Raw genomic sequence first — 13,421 nt, 5'->3', positions numbered from 1 at the left:
TAAATGTGTTGTAATGGAGTTGAAGAAGGGAAGAATACATTTTTAGGAGAGGAAAATGGTCTTATAGGTTTTCTAGGAGAGGAAAAGTTTTTCTAGGGTGATATAAATGAGGAATGATGTGGACAAAACAAAAATGAAAATTAAAAAAAAACAGTGTTATGTGTCGACCTATACGACTAATGAGTCGACCTAAAGTGCCTGATATAAAGAAATTGAAAATATTTGGGTCATGTGTCGACCTATACGAGTTAGGCGTCGACATATGCTGGACAAAAATCTGTTTTGTTTTTAAATTTGAAGCTATGTATCGACCTGTAGCACATAAGAGTCGACACATATTGTACATATTTGTAAAAAATCAAAAAATTTAAGGCTTTAGGTCAAACTCTAAGGTCATTTAGAGTCGAGGCATACTGTGTGAACTTGGGAAAAAATCATGCAAAAACTTCATTTTTCATGCAAGAATTGATAAATAACATGTTGAAACACCACACGCTTCAAAAATACTTCTAATTCAAAGATATAAGGGCATGAAACATATATGATAATTATTAATAACATGAAGCCACTATAACCATATAGATTGAAAATACATGGTTTATCAATGAAATCTTTGGAAACGAGCATACATGAAATGTATTATTCATCAAATATATCACACATTTTGGAAAAAAATACGCAATCACATATGAGAGGAATATAAGCAATACATGAATTTTAAAAGAAAAACTTACATACAAAGAGAAAAGTGAAATGATAATACCTCACAGGATGAAAGGCGGAGGATGCGCTCACATGAAATGGAACTTTCTAACGAAAGTTGAAACAAGATTTAGGCAAGATTTAAGAAACCAAGAATGCCCAATTCCTGTTGAATATTGAAAAGTGGCTCAGTCGCAAGAGGTTTTGTGAAAATGTCCGCAAGTTGAGTTTTTTCTATTAACATGTTCAAAAGCGGCATCGCCTTTTTCAACATAGTCGCATAGGAAATGGTGATGTATCTCGATGTATTTAGTACGAGAGTGTAACATCGGGTTTTTGGTTAGGTTACTTGCACTACTATTATCACACTTTATCGGAATACGTTGAAGTTTGATGTCGAAGTTAAGTAGTTGTTATTTGAGCCATAAAATTTGTGTACAACAATGTCGGATGCAATGTATTCTACCTCGGAAGTTGACAAAGCAACACAAACTTTCTTCTTGCTATGCAAACTAACTAAGGAGTTTGAAAAGAGGTGGCATGAAACCGGAAAAATCGAAATTATAGTAACCAACCAAACTATAATCGCTTCCTTTGGAAAACCAAAGCCCATACTTAGATATACCATGAAGGTATCTAAGGATGCACTTTACAGCTTTTAAATGTGATTCCTTAGGAGCGGATTGATACCGAGCACACATACACACACTAAACATAATATCAGGCCTAGATGCGGTAAGATATAAAAGAGATCTGACCATACCTTTATACCTTTTGACGTCAACGTCCTTACCACTTTCATCTTTGTCTAAGTTCCCATTAATAAGCATTGGAGTGTCGATTGACTTTGCATTTGCCATTCTGAAGTGTTTAAGAAACTCTTGGCAATATTTTTATTGACACACAAATGTCCCTTCTTTGAGATGCTTGATTTGAAGTTCCAGAAAGTAAGTCAACTCTCACATTAGACTCATTTCAAATTCACCCTGAATTAACTTTGAGAACTCTTTGACTAATTGCATGTTAGTAGAACCAAATATAATATCATCAACATAAATTTGAACGAGAAGAATATGTTTTCCTTTACGTTTGATAAAAGTGTTATATCGACCTTCCCTCTAGAGTATTATTGATCAAGTAGAAACTTACTTAGTCGCTCATACCAAGCCATAGAGGCTTGTTTGAAGAGCTAGTTTTAATTTAAAAACATGGTAAGGATTGATCAGTGCATTTTGATGCACGTTCTTTCATGTTTGTACGCAAGCATTTCTTCGGTTTGCTTTGATTATTTTTATGTTTTAATGTGTTTTCATAATTTATGTTATTTTTGCATTTATTTAATTTTCGTATTTAATTTTCAGCATTAGCAGCTTTCGCGAGAAAAATCATATCCTGAGCTAGGAGTATCGGATTGAGACGTGCTACCAGTCGATGGAAAGATAAGAAAAAGACCTACAATTTTTGTTCAGAAGTCGAGAGCTGAATCGGACTGTAGCAGGGACAGAAAGTCTGTTGAAGTTGCCGAATTTTATTTGTATTTTTGTTGGGTCATTTGTAGTGGGCTGGGTCGACCCAGTTGAGTTGTAAAACGAGTTTTTGTTTTCCCCTAGGTCTAGCAGCCGTACACCATTGGAGATTGAACGGGAAAATCACGGTTCATGTACGAATTTGAGAGCTTGCAAAGAATGACTATGGTGAACTAATTTCCCAAGAATCAATTCACTGTAATCGGATGCCACTTTGAGGTTCTTTTATAATTTTCCATTAATCTGTTCCTTTGAATTATATCTATAATCACAATTACTTGCTTAATTTAATTGTTTTTACAAGATAGAATTCTTTAATTTGATTGTTGTCTGCTTTTGAATCAATTTCGTGATTAGTGTAGCTTTTGCATTATCGCGTTCGATCATATTGCGTTTGCTTAATCCGCAATAGTTTTAATCCGTTTGCTTTACTCGGAATTCAGGGACAGACTTCGTATAATTGTTATTGCGCTTGTCAGTAGCTTTTGTAATCGAATAGGATCAGACTCGTTTAGGGAATTGGAATTTTATAGGGATCAATGATAAGTCGGAAGATGATATAGTGGGTTGATTCGTTTCAGCTTATTCACATAATCACTTTTCATAATCACTTATTTTTTGCATTTTTGTAATTGAACACCAAATCAACCCCCCATTCGATTATGTTTAATTATTACAAACAAGAATCCTTGAGACGATATCCGAGTTTAATTGTCGCTGTATTACGTTTTTACAAAATTACTCGTTTTGATCCGCGCGCGACAGCGGATCAAATTGGCGCCGTTGCCGGGGATTCTTGTTTCTTTTAATCGTTTTTAGAGTCATAGGTTTAGTGTCTAAGCGTATAGGTCCTAGTTTCCTCGCAGTTTCGTCCAACTTACGTATTGGTCTTATTTTTGCGGTTTGGGATAAAAAAAATCTGTTTTTAAACAAATTGTCTCAGATTATTCCGATTTTTTGTCGATTCATTAGGAAAAAATCAGTAATCAAAAGCCTCTATTTATGGAATAAATAGTGGATGCCGCCCTAAAAAACTGAAATTCCTTATTTTTCTATTGTTTATGATTTATTTTCGGTTTTGGTAGTTTTAAAAAAATCTGAAAAAATTCTCAAAATTCTTAATTTACGTCATTAGATTAATTTCGGTGTTAGTTTATTTTTGTAAATTTATTTTAATCGTTTTCCTTCATTGTGTTTGTTTTTTACTATGGCTGACCAAAGAACTTTAAGGCAGTTAGTTGTCCCTGATGTGAATTACAATGACATGTGTATTGAATATCCTGAAGTTCACACTCCTTTTGAATTGAAATCTGGTTTAATACACTTGTTTCCAAGGTTTAGTGGTTTTTCAGGTGAGGATCCACATGAGCATCTGAAGGAATTTGAGGTTGTGTGCTCTGCACCTTCTGGACCTTCACTAGAAGATATTGTCGAACAAATGGCTGCAAATAATCTCCAGTTTCAACAACAAGTAGATTCTACTTTAAAGACTTTGCAAACACAGATTGGGCAGCTTGCCACTTTGGTGAATGCCATGCAGCAAGCTCAAGGATCAAACCAACAACCCTTGGAAGAACATTCTGTTTTTCAAATAGATTTGATTTCTGAAATTGTTGATGATACTTGTAGTGATTTGTTTGCATCTGATTTTCCATCATTGTCTGATTTTGATGATGTTTATTCTTGTGATATTTGTACTGAAACTAAAATTTGCTCTGTTTGTGCTGAAATTGAGGTTGCCTTGCAAGTTGATATTCTTACTGCAGATGAGGTTGCAAATAAAGTTGTTCATGTAGATAAAGCTCTTGACATCCCGACTGTCTCAAACACTCCTTCTATTGAGCAGCCACCTTCCCTCGAGCTGAAGCAACTTCCTGAAAATATGAAATATGCTTATTTAGAGATGAATGAAAAACTACCGACTATAATTTCTTCTAACCTTGATTTCGATCAAGAAAATAAGCTTTTGCAGGTTTTAAGGAAGCATAAAAAGGCATTTGGTTGGACATTGGCTAACATTCCTGATCAGATCACCTTCACGTGTCCATTTGACACTTTTACTTTTAGAAGATTCTTTGATCCTGGAATAAAAGGCGAAGATACTAATAAAAATTTCAAGTTCAATGGACATTACCCAAAGCTATTCCATGACAGCCCCACTTTGGAAGAAGAAAATGTAGAATATATCTCTTTGGGAAAGGCTGCTTATGTGATCACCTATCCTCCTTGACTACTCGGGTGTGTTCTTTCCTCTCTCTTCTCTCTCTTATTTTATGTTTGTTTCTTTCATTGAGGACAATGCATATTTTAAGTGTGGGGGAGGAAATACTTTATTTTCTTTGTTTTTGTTCTTTGTTTTGTTTTGTTTTTATTTTCTTTCAAAAAAAATTGCATTTTTGTTGAAAGTTTTAGGCTATAAAATAATTTGAGGTCGAGTTTGCGGAGACTTGGGAAAAATTCACAAGATCGGTATCGTTTTAACACCGTAAGTCTCCTACATATGGAAATTGAGTTGAATTTTTATTATGACATAGCCTTAAATTCTCATTCTCTGACAGCTCTTGAGTAGTTTATTTCAGCAGTCAGCACCATCTCACACACACTCTACGCAGGGAAGCCGATGAATATAAGTGAGTGTTCCGGAAAAAAAAAGAGAAAAAAAAAAATAAAGGAATGCACCTTCTAAGTTTGATGACCTTCAAAAAAAAGTTGGAAATAAGACTCTTTTGTAGTTGGTTCAGCGGTTTCTGGTGCTGAACTTGGTAGAGCGGATTACGGTCCGATCCCCCGCAACTACAATTGAGTAGGCAAATGGTTATGCCACTTAAGTATCAGAACCCCGTGCAGAAAAGGATCAGAGTCACTAACCGGTCGCCTTGCTATGAGTGTGTGGAGATAACGGGCTTAATGTGATTGCACCTGAATGAAAAAGAGCCAAAGAATGATGAGTAAGTTAGGCTTTAATATAATAACATGATTCGAGTTGATTTGTGTATTCAGGAGGTTTATGTATGCATAACTGTGAATTAGTGTTTGTACAATGTCCTTAGTGTGCAAGATTAGTACCTATCGAAGCAAACTTAACCGAAGATGACTTGTAGCCTAGAATGAGTAACCGTTGATGTGTCTGTGTTTTGTTTTGTTTTTCATTTTGCTCGGAGTGCAAAAGTTCAAGTGTGGGGGAATTTGATCAGTGCATTTTGATGCACGTTCTTTCATGTTTGTATTCAAGCATTTCTTCGGTTTGCTTTGATTATTTTTATGTTTTAATGTGTTTTCATAATTTATGTTATTTTTTCACTTATTTAATTTTCGTATTTAATTTTCAGCATTAGCAGCTTTCGCGAGAAAAATCATATCTTGAGCTAGGAGTATCGGATTGAGACGTGCTACCAGTCGATGGAAAGATAAGAAAAAGACCTACAACTTTTGTTCAGAAGTCGAGAGCTGAATCGGACTGTAGCAGGGACAGAAAGTCTGTTGAAGTTGCAGAATTTTATTTGTATTTTTGTTGGGTCATTTGTAGTGGGCTGGGTCGACCCAGTTGAGTTGTAAAACGGGTTTTTGTTTTCCCCTAGGTCTAGCAGCCGTACACCATTGGAGATTGAACGGGAAAATCACGGTTCATGTACGAATTTGAGAGCTTGCAAAGAATGACTATGGTGAACTAATTTCCCAAGAATCAATTCACTGTAATCGGATGCCACTTTAAGGTTCTTTTATAATTTTCCATTAATCTGTTCCTTTGAATTATATCTATAATCACAATTACTTGCTTAATTTAATTGTTTTTACATGATAGAATTCTTTAATTTGATTGTTGTCTGCTTTTGAATCAATTTCGTGATTAGTGTAGCTTTTGCATTATCGCGTTCGATCATATTGCGTTTGCTTAATCCGCAATAGTTTTAATCCGTTTGCTTTACTCAGAATTCAGGGACAGACTTCGTATAATTGTTATTGCTCTTGTCAGTAGCTTTTGTAATCGAATAGGATCAGACTCGTTTAGGGAATTGGAATTTTATAGGGATCAATGATAAGTCGGAAGATGATATAGTGGGTTGATTCGTTTCAGCTTATTCACATAATCACTTTTCATAATCACTTATTTTCTGCATTTTTGTAATTGAACACCAAACCAACCCCCCATTCAATTACGTTTAATTATTACAAACAAGAATCCTTGAGACGATATCCGAGTTTAATTGTCGCTGTATTACGTTTTTACAAAATTACTCGTTTTGATCCGCGCGCGACAGCGGATCAAATTTTTTCAAGTATTTTCATGAAGAACTAATCGATCTAAATAATTTGCTGTATTCGGGTTCCGATACCTTGAGATTTTAGTAATTCTTATTCAGGTTTTTTATTCCTTTCAATATTAATATATGTATTTTGTTTGCTTAATCCGATTTACATATGCTATATTGATTTAATCCGATTGATTGTGTATTCCTAACTATAGTCACGATTTCGTTTGCTTAATTCGTTATCGAGTCCGTTTAATTCATGTTTGCTTAATTCATGAAACTTAATCCCGTTTACTTAATTCGGATAATAGGAACATACAACTTATACTATCAATTGCGCTTGTCAGTTGATATTATAATCGAATAGGAATAGTTGATCTGCGGTTGGAATTACGATAGTCGATGATAGGCAAAGACCGAATCAGTAAATTGTTGCTACAACTTATTTCAATAATCACTTATTTTAATCTATTTTTTTAATTGAATCTTAAACCAACTAAAACCCCATTAATCGTTACTATCATTGGTTAATTCATTCAAGAATCCTTGTGAGAATGATAATCCGAGTCAATTTGTCGCTAACTACGTTTTTTGTCAAAAATACTCATTTTTGATCCGCGCGCGACAGCGGATCAAGGATACTCATGATTTTCAAAATCGGGAGGTTATGAAACATACACTTCTTCACTTATAACCATTAAGGAAAGCACTTTTCACGTCCATTTGAAATAGTTTGAAATCTTTAAAACATGAAAAGGCTAGTAAAAGACGTATAACATCGAGGCGAGACTGGAGCATAAGTTTCCTCATAATTTATGCCTTCATCTTGGTTATATCCTTGGGCCACTAGTTGGGCCTTGTTCCTTGTTATCACTCTGTTTTCATCCAATTTATTTCTAAAAACCCACTTAGTGCCTATAACTTGATGTTCTCGCAGAGGTGGTACAAGGTCACACACATCATTTATTTTAAATTGATTCAACTCATCATGCATGTCCATAAGTCAATGCTCATCAAGTAAGGCCTCTTTTGTGTTTTAGGTTCAATTTGAGACACGAATGCAAATTGATAACCGAAACTATCTTAGAGTGTGTAGTAACGCCTTTGGTGATGTCTCCAATAATGTTGTCGAATGGATGGTCTTTGACAGTCTTCTAAGCAAAGAGAAGGTCATTCACTTCAGTTGGACTCTTTTCCTTCTCTTTTACAGGTTCTTCATCTTCCTCCTTCTCAGGTTCCACCACCTTAGGATGATCAGTTCCTTTTTTGGTGTCTTTAAGTATGTCTCTTAAAGATACATCTCCATCATGAAAATAAATACCTTTACCGATATTTCTCGGATAAGATTCGTCAAAAGTGACATGATCTGGCTCTTCAACAGTAAGTAATCTCTTATTATAAACTCTATAGGTTTTGCTTGACTGAGAGTATCAAAGGAAGATACCTTCGTCAGCTTCCAAATCAAATTTTCCAAGGTTTTCCTTACCATTATTCAATAAAAAACACTTACATCCAAAGATATGAAGACGTGATAAATTTGATTTTCTACCTTTGAGAAGTTCATAAGGTGTTTTGTTTAAAATAGAACGTATAAGTATCCTATTTAAAACATAATACAACGTGCTTATCGCATCGGCCTAAAAATATTTAGGTAGACTATTCTCATTTATCATAATTCTTGCCAACTCCTCTAAATTTTGGTTTTTGCGCTCCAAAACACCATTTTGTTATGGAGTTTTGGGAGTGGGAAAATCATCTTCAATGTCATATTTATCACAATAATCCTCAAAGAGGTGGTTTTCAAATTCACCTCCATGATCGCTTCGCATTGAAACTATGTTTAAACTCATCTTACTTAGGGACAACTTTGTAAAACATGTGAAAGCCGAAAAAGATGGTCCAACAAAATATAGAATAGTCGTCTACAATAACAAAACCATAGTAATTACCACCTAAACTTTTAGTCCTTTAAGGACCAAAAATATCCATATGGAGAAGATTAAGAGGTCTAGAAGTTGAAACAATATTTTTAGATTTAAAAGAGACTCTTGTTTGCTTTCCCATTTGGCATGCGTCGCATAGGTGGTCTTTTGAAATTTAATTTTAGGTATACCAACAACTATATCCTTTGAAACCACTTTTTTTAGTAAATCAAAATTGACATAGGCTAAGCTTCAATTCCATAACCAAGAGTCTTCACTCATGGTTACTAAACACTTAGTACTTGTCAAAGATACATCATCCAAGTTAAGCATATAGATATTATTTACCCTCAAACCCTTAAATTAGTAATCTTTATTTTCATTATGTTCAATCATGCAACGATTATTTGGGAAGGTTATTTTATAGCCTTTGTCGCATAGTTGACTAATGCTAAGTAGATTATGTTTAAGGCCTTCAACAAGTATAACATCAAAGATAGTAGTAGAAGAGGGATTACCTACACTACCTTTACCAAGTATAATACCCTTATTATTGTCTTTGTAGGTCACATAGCCCTTCTTCTTTGTTGTGAAATCAATGAATAGGGAAATGTCACTAGTTATATGCTTTGAGCATCCACTGTCGAGAAACCATATTCTCTCCATGGAGCCAAGATGTTCAACCTACAAGATCAAATAAGAGTGATAGGTACCCAATTTTCATTGGGTCCTTGAGAGTGAGTGGAAAATTTATTGCACTTAGGCAACCATTGAAATACACCTTTAGGAACCAAGTATCTTCTAAAGTTTCATTTTGCAATGGCATGACCTTTCTTGCAACAATAATGACAAGTCAAGTGATGATGAAAGTGACTTTTTCTATTTGATTCCCTTACAATAAATTTATAATTTTTGTACAACACGTTTAAATATCTTTTAAATTTTGTTGGATCAATAATGAAGGTAACTTTTGGTTCTAATGCCTTGTTCAATTTGGATTTTAGAGTAATAACTTATTTTTTCCAAATGTGATAGGTTTCACAACCAAGCCAAGTAGACTTTTCATCCTCAATTTTAACTTTTGAAACCTATAATATGGTTTTCTTAAGAGTTTCCATTTCTTTTTTCGTTTCTAAAACCTTGGCTTCTAAGTATGAATTTATTCTTTTATTTGAAGCCAAGCTTTTAAAAGCTTCTTTAGCTTCACCATCTATACTTTCAAAAGCAATTTGTAAATCATAATAATACATTATATCGATAAGTTCATATTTGGAATGACTTACACTCTTCTTATTGTGCTTGGCCATGAGGCAAAAATTTTCCATTTCAACAATTTCACATGAGCTACTCGTCTTGGAGGATTTACTATCGCTATACTATGCGATGTATGCTCTTCTAGGCTACTAGACTTATTTTGTTAACCATTTCCTTTATCCTTCTTAAGCAATGGACAATTCGGCTTGTAATGACCAACTCTTCCATAATTATAGCATGAACCTTCAGATTTTTCCTTCTTACTTTCATCTTGCTTTAAGGTATTTTATTGTCTTCTATAGTTGATGTGATTCTCGTCAGAACGCTTCACTTCATTTCTTTTAATATAATTATGGTACCTTCTAAAAAACATCCCCATTTCTTCACCATCTGAACACTCCCCATCTATAGTAGAGGACTTAGACCTAGAAGCCACAAGAGCAATTAACTTATTATCTACCTTATTTTCCTTGTTCTTCTCCTTTTAAGCTTCTTCTCATGCTTCTCCAAGCAAATAAGCTCTTTTTCATGTTCTTCGAGTTTTCCAAATAAAGTAGTAACATCTAATGTAGAGAGACTGTTAGCTTCCTTGATTGTGGCGACCTTCGGTTTTCATTCCCTATTAAGACATCTTAAAACTTTGTTAGTAGAAATTTCATTAGAAATGGGTTATAAAGTGCATTGAAACGGTTTACAAGATGATTGAACCTTTTTTCATATCGGCAATGGTTTCACCATGCTTCATATGAAAAAGTTTAAACTCTTGGTTCAAATGATTGATTATAGCTTGTTTGAGCTCATTTGTGCCCTCATGGGTAACTTGCAATGAGTCTCACATAGCTTTAGCGGTTGTTGATAACACTGAATCACATTGCGTATTTGACTCGGATTGCACATGCTTATTAGGTTTTTATTGTCATTTTCTTGTGTTATGTTTGCTTTTTGTCCTATTTTCAGGTACTTTGCCCTACAAGAGCCTTTTGTGAAGAAACGAAGCCAAACGAGCAAGAAATAAAAGTTTTTATGGAAAATTGTACACATGGCGTCCAGCATGGCGTCCGCCAAGGGGGGTGCCATGACGTGTAAGCTGTAAACCGGTGGTAACTGTCATGTTCCCATGATTCTTTCATTTTGTTCACATGGCGGGTGCCATGGTGGGGATGACGGGCGCCATCTTTGTTGGCTTGTTCCCACTAAGGATAGTTGGAGGGGAACTTTGTCTTTTCCTAGCTTTTCATAATCTCTATAAATAGGTGTCTTCATTTCACTCGCCAAGCATCCAACTTAGTTCACAACACTAAGCCTTAAAGTTCACCATTGTAAAAGCGATAATTCGTCACATCGGGGGGTTATCGCACTTGAGTTGTAGTTAGGTTGGAGCACTGTATAAACATTCTTGCCGCCATTTTACTCTCCAGTCAAATTTTACTTTCTAGTCAAGTTTACTTTCTAGTGTACCAGATTAAAGTCTCTGATTTGGAGCAGGTTTCTTATTCAAGTATATTTGCATTTACGTTTTATTTATCTTGCATGCTTTACTTTATTTACTTGTTTGTCTTGCTTTTACCTACTTGTTTATTAACTTGCACATTTTATTTGCCTGATCTTTTAAATATTATTAATTCTGCTATGTTGATTTCTATTTCCATGTCTGACTAAATCTTTAAAGGTTAGGATGTAAGGATCGTCGTTAAGATGATACTCCATAATTTGTATCTATAGAAATGCTTTAGGGGTTGTTTTGATTTTAACACAAGTTTTCAGTACTTATTTTGGTTGGTAACTACGAAAGTAGAGTGGAGATATAGTTGGGTAAGATCGAAAGTCGTCCAACTCTTAAAGATAAACTTGGTTAGTTTTAACTGGTCAAAAGTAGCGAAAGCACTCTGTCTGGTTAATTAGGAATTTTTAACACTATTAGAAAACGATTTTGAAACTATTTTCGGATGCGTTTGTAGGTTTAAAATCCGGATTCTTGAGCGAAAGCCATGGATCTCTTTTAAGTTAAACTTTCCAAATCAAAATCACTTTTTAACTAAGTAAAAAATTATAGTTCTTAAAAATAGGTTTACTACTTTAACGCAACAAGCACCCTTCATAAGTGATAATGAAGGGCATTAATTAGAGAGTAAACTCGATTCTGAATACGCGAAAGTGACAGTTCCTATTAAATTGATTCTTTTCATAGTAGAAAATATTGCCCCATAAGTAATTCTATTTAGAAACAATTGGAGTATTTCCTAACTAATGTGAATTACATCTGAGCCTGCATTTTTTATCTGAATTTATTTACTTCATTATTTCCTTTTCTGTGTACGTGAATTTACTTATTGGATTTGCCTTAGATAAACACCGTAACAATAGAAATCGATAGATTGATAATTTGGTCTCTGTGGGAATGATAATCTTTTGTATTACTTTGACGTGTTCCGTATACTTGCGGATAGCAACCACATCATCAAGTTTTTAGCCCCATTGTCGGGGACCAATTACGTCAAATTTTCGTACCCTGTTGTTACACCGTCTAGACTAAGGCCCTGTTAGCCGGTAAATACGAAAAACTCGCAGTACCGGAAGTTTATTGGATCGAATAGCAGAACTAGAATGATACGCTCGCGCACGTTGTTTGCTCAAAAAAATTAGGAGAGCAATGGCCGAAGATCAAAACCGAAGACCACTTAAGGAATTCGCCCAGCCTTCTAACGAAGAATCCAGTTCTAGTATAGTAAACACGGCTATTCCTGCTAATAATTTCGAATTAAAACCCTCTTTATTATAACTAGTACAACAAAACCAATTCGCGGGTCTCGCTATAGAGAACCCAAATCAACATTTAAAAGTTTTTATCCAATTAGCTGATACGTTCAAGACCAACGGTGCTTCGCCTGAGGCAATTCGTCTAAGACTATTCCCGTTTTCCCTCAGAGATAGAGCATGGTCTTGGTTAGATTTCCTTTCCGACTAACTCGATAACTACTTAGGAAGACCTCAGGAGAGTGTTCCTTGCAAGATATTTTCCCCCAAGTAAGACCGTTGTCCTTCGAAACCAAATAACCAGATTCACTCAAAATCAAGGTGAATCACTTTTTGAAGCTTAGGAAAGATATAAAGAACTACTAAGAGCTTGTCCACACCATGGCCTAGAACAATGGATGATTATTCACACCTTATATAATGGACTTCACTATAACACAAAGATATCCAACGACGCTGTCGTCGATGGTGCTCTGATGAACAAACCTTACCCCGACGCTTGCGCTCTCATCGAAGATATGGCACAAAACCATTACCAATAGGAGTCGGAGCGAGCATCAGTGGAGAAAAGGGAGACCAAAGGAGGAATACATGAGGTAAATTGTATGGACATGATGAAAGCTAAAATGGACGCTTTAGCCCTGAAGGTTGAACACATGTATACAAATCCTATAGCTACAGTAGCTGTAGATTGTGAAATATGTGGAACCAAAGGACATCTTGCACCAGAATGCAATCTGTTAACTGAATCAAACTCAGACCAGGTCAATTATGCCCAAGGAAACCCGTTTTCAAACACTTACAACCCTGGATGGAGGAATCACCCAAACTTCTCTTATAAAAACAATAACCCTATCTAAAGCTCTACACCTCAAAGACCACCAGGTTTTCAAGCTCGAAAACAAATCCAACCTATGCAGGTCGTTCCTCAAAAGCCAAACCTTGAGAAAATTATGGAGAACTTCATTTCGGCCCAAACTCAGCAAAACAAAGAGTTCCTAAACCAAGATATT

General features: G+C 35.1%; 1 non-coding gene across 1 annotated transcript; it reads right to left on the bottom strand.

Moving 5' to 3' along the window:
- Window positions 1-12,689: 12,689 nt before the first annotated feature.
- Window positions 12,690-12,796, bottom strand: LOC127133951 (small nucleolar RNA R71). The gene has a single exon (XR_007807743.1). It is a non-coding gene; the product is annotated as a small nucleolar RNA R71 (small nucleolar RNA).
- Window positions 12,797-13,421: the final 625 nt, after the last annotated feature.

This window comes from Lathyrus oleraceus, chromosome 3 (genome assembly GCF_024323335.1).
Source record: "Lathyrus oleraceus cultivar Zhongwan6 chromosome 3, CAAS_Psat_ZW6_1.0, whole genome shotgun sequence".
NCBI classification, from domain to species: domain Eukaryota; kingdom Viridiplantae; phylum Streptophyta; class Magnoliopsida; order Fabales; family Fabaceae; genus Lathyrus; species Lathyrus oleraceus.
Note: the sequence above shows the minus strand (reverse complement) of the source record. Positions and strands in the feature narration are given on the sequence as shown.